Source organism: Myotis brandtii, unplaced genomic scaffold (assembly GCF_000412655.1).
Source record: "Myotis brandtii unplaced genomic scaffold, ASM41265v1 scaffold506, whole genome shotgun sequence".
In the NCBI taxonomy this organism is placed as follows: Eukaryota; Metazoa; Chordata; class Mammalia; order Chiroptera; family Vespertilionidae; genus Myotis; species Myotis brandtii.
The window spans coordinates 80,030-84,534 of NW_005369287.1; positions in this window are offsets into that span (position 1 = coordinate 80,030).

A 4,505-nucleotide genomic window follows, 5' to 3' on the forward strand; every position below is an offset into this window, starting at 1 on the left:
GTTTTTGCCGCCGCTGTGTGCATAGGAATTTGTTCATATTTTTTTTTAAACTATAGTCCGGCCCTCCAACGGTCTGAGGGACAGTGAACTGGCCCCCTGTTTAAAAAGTGTGAGGACCCCTGATCTAAGCCCTCTATTTGTGCTCTCTTTCCTTCTAGCTCCAACATGAAAGCTTTGTCCCATTCAGGGTTTAGTGACAGGGTGGGAGTCGTGGGGGCATAATCCCCAGAGTCACTTGATGCAGATTTATCAGTCCTGATGGCACAGGACTTACTTTTTGTGTGGGGGTCAGAGAAGGAGAAATGAAGGGTGTGTATGGCAGGAAGGGGGCTGGGGGAGTGGCTTAAACAGGAGAGGGTTTGGAGTTTCTTCCCGCTTGCCTAACAGCCCTGATGCCAGAAGAAATTGAGTTCTCTCAATACAAATAAATTATGATAAATACTTAAAATACTAGATTTCTTGCCATGAAGGCCTCTCCAACATGGCAGCTTGGTTCACCCAAGCCAGCAAGATGGAAGTCACAGTCTTTTATAACCTCATCTCAGAGATGTCCATCATTCTCACCACCTTCTCTGCACGGTGCTCGCTCCAGCTCATCCAAGGGGAGAGGGGTCCAGGGGGCATGAGTGCCAGGAGGTGGGGGTCTCTGGGCACCATCTTAGATGTCTGCTACCACAACCAGTAAGGAGAGTCTTTAAAACCTCAGCCAGTAAATGACAAAAAGACCTATAGATATACCAGTACTTGTTTAGGGCTTTATGATGACAAATGCTAAAAACCAAATACTTCCCACCTGATTCCTTGGGAGAACCAAGATGATGGCGTAGGTAAATGCCAGTACTCGCCACCTCCCACAACCACATCAAAATTACAACCAAAACAGAACAACTACCATTCAGAACCACCTGAAATCTGGCTGAATGGAAGTCCTACAACTAGAGAAGAAAGTATATCAAGACTTACAGGAATGGCGGAGGCACATAACAGGTTGGTCCAAAACCCACGTGCGGTGTGTTTTTTAACCGGGAGGGATATCTCAGCTGCAGAGGCCTTCCCTGAGAAGCAAGGGGTCCCAGTCCCGCACCAGACCCCCAGCACAGGGTTCCAGAGCTGAGAAGAATAGTCCCCGTAGCTCCGGCCAGAAAAACCAGAAGGGATTGTGGCTCAGTGACACAGGCTGCTGGAGTTCCCAGGTGTTCCTGTTAAAGGGCCAGCCATGGACTTACATGGTGCCGCTTCCTCTGAGCTCCAGCGCCAGGGACCCAGGGACATACAGGGAGAAACTGGATTGTCTGGCATCAGGGCAGGAATTTGGGGGGTGGCTTTCTCCCAGATGGGGGTGCTTGCAGGGGTCATTTTTTCTGTGCTGGGACCTCCTCAGGCACAGGGTTGACTGGCAGCCATATCTGTTTCCATCAGCATAGCCAACACTGTTCACTCGGCCCCATCCAATTTTCAGCCCCACCCAAGCTGTTTGCAGCAGCTTTTCCATATGAATGGCCTGTCCTGGCTCAGGCTTCAGACTTTTCTAAAATCTCTCAATAAGCAGCAGCAGCCTCAAACCTATCAATAAGCGGCCCAAAACCTGGTACTAGCACCGCCTGTTTTGCTTCACAGCTGGGCCTCGCCTGGGCACTTCCAAACTCAATACAAATAGAAGGCATGTTTAATCTGTGGTTCCTGCCGGGTGGCCCCAGAGGCAGTACACCGGTGGACAGCTTGAGACCACACCAGACTACAACTCTACACATCCACAGTGACACACTCAAAGGGCAGACTCAGTGAGCACCAAAGCCCCACCAAAGCCCCACCGAAGCAAGTCCTGCTCCATAGGGGTGTCTCCTGCACAGCAGCTCTCCCACTGTAGTCGCAGCTGGTCCTCACAGCCAACTGGCCTGGATGTCAGCTCCTCCCAGTGACACCAGCAGCAATCAAGGCTCAACTACAAGACTGTGCACACAGCCCACACAGGGGCGCACCTAGAGGGCCCAGCTCAGGCGACTGGGGAGGCTGAGCCACTGGGCCCTGCAGGACACCTACTACACAAGGCCACTCTACCAATTCCAGGAGACGTAGCTGCTCTATTTAATACACAGAAACAAACACAGGGAAGCAGCCAAAATGCGGCGACAAACAGGTCACAAATGAAAGAAATGCAAGCAAACTACTGGATACATAGTTCAAAACATGAAATGTTGAAGGATATTCTTTAAGAGAAAGAGGAAGAGAACAATAAAATGGCAATAAATACATATCTATCAACAACTGAATCTAAAAATAAATGAACAAGAAATCTAATGAACACAATAAACTGATGAATAAAATAAAATAAAATCAAAGGCATGGAAACATGGAACAGACTGACGCATCTCACAGGGAAGGGGTGAGGGGGGTGGGAAGAGATTAACCAAAGGTCATATATGCATTACCTATGGACACAGACAATAGGGTGGTGAAGGCCTGGGGTGGGGAGGGAACTGGGCGGAGGGGAGCAGTGGAGGGGCGGAGGGGGGAGAGGGACATCTATGATACTCTCAACAATAAAGTTCTTTTTGTGTGTGTGTGTTTTTTTTAAAGAACTAAGACAGGGTTCTGATGTTTCTAGTATAAATAGAAAGCTTTGCGGCACTGGTGATCTGGCCATATCACCATGGTTACCATGAAGTATACAGGAACGGAATGTCCCTTTTTCTCTCCAGCTTATTGCAGAGGGGGCGAACAATTGTCAAAATGACCGCTTCTGTAAAGTACCTAGAAAACAGTCAACAAAGAGCTTTTTGAGAGCATCTTATTATTGGCTCAAAAGAATTAATGAGAGATAGTCTGCTCTTCATGAAGTTTGCAGAAACCAAAGTAAAAAAGTGAACTGAAACTCAAGACAGCTTTGCTGGGAGCCCATTATTCTATAAACAATGGGAGTTCACTGATTTGACTTCCTTGAGCAAAATTATTCCGTGGAAGTGACATTTCCATACAATTGGAAATGCTCAAAAATACTTTCAAACTTTTAAAGGTCATTTTGATGTATATATTCCTAAATGTAGGATACAGTTTCCTTTTTTTTTTAATTGATTTCAGAGAGAGGGAGGGAGAGAGAGAGAGAAACATCAGTGGGGCTATCTCTTGTACGTGGTGATGGAGCCCACAACCTGGGCAATATACCCTGACTGGGAATCAAATTGGCGACCTCCTGGTATATATATACACACATACATACATACATACACACACACACACACACACACACACACACTTTTTTTTTGCGCCGACCACAACCTACGCAGGTGCCAGGGCCATTTTCCGTCTTTCTTTTAATATATTTTTCTAAATTGATTTCAAAAAGGAAGAGCGAGATAGAAACATCCATGATGAGAGAGAATCATTGACCGGCTGCCTCCTGCAAGTCCCCCACTGGGGATTGAGCCCACAACCCGGGCATGTGCCCTATGGAGCAGGACTTGCTTCGGTGGGGCTTTGGTGGGGCCTGCGAACAGACGCTCTATCCACTGAGCCATACCGGCTAGGGCTCCTCCTTTCTTAAATGGGTGCAGGTTCTCAGGTTTGGCTGGTTCCGGGACGTGGCCTGGGCATCGGGGTTTTAAATGCTCCCAGGTGGTTCGGAGAGGCAGCCAGGTGGAGACCACTAAAACACAGTTACTGTGAATAAAGTGATGGGACAACATCGGTCTCCAGGCCCCTGGGGGCCGATGTGGGGCTGAAAGCCCCTGGTGGTGCCTGACCCCAGAAGGGCGGCCTGTATTCACTGTAAGACAGAGACCAGGCCTGGGGGCTGCGGGCGGGGCTGGGCTGAGGACAGACTCTGCGCTGTGTATTCGCCATCATCGAGTGCGCTCACTCTTCACACCTGATATCCGAGGTTTCTCAACACTAAAACCCCCTGATGAGAAATCAGAGGGCTGACTATGTGGGGTAAATAAACGCTGGTTCCTCCATTTTAAAGGCAAGGGATCTTTTTATAACCGGCCATCGGGTGAGGCCGGAAGTGCTGATAAGCGGGCAGCTCAAGACAGAGGAAGCCGTCCTAAGGCCCCAGGAGAGCAAGTGGCATGAAACGAATTAAGAAACAAACAAACAACCCTAACCCGTTTGGTTTGGCTCAGTGGATAGAGCATTGGCCTGCGGACTGAAAGGTCCCAGGTTCGATTCCGGTCAAGGGCATGTACCTTGGTTGCGGGCACATCCCCAGTGGGGGGTGTGCAGGAGGCGGCTGGTAGATGTTTCTCTCTCATGGATGTTTCTAAACTCTCTATCCTTCTCCCTTCCTCTCTGTAAAGAATCAATAAAATATATTTTAAAAAAAGAAACCAACATCTCCACCTGAGGTCCCAAGCGAGTGCTTACGTGTCTTCAAAGGCGTCTGCATAAATCGACCCGGGGACTACCCTGAACCCCAGGACCTAGGGACGCACAGGCCCGAGGGCGGGAAGGGACCGCTCCCTGAGGGACCCCCTCCCGCAGTAAAAACACGACAGGAGACAAGGACC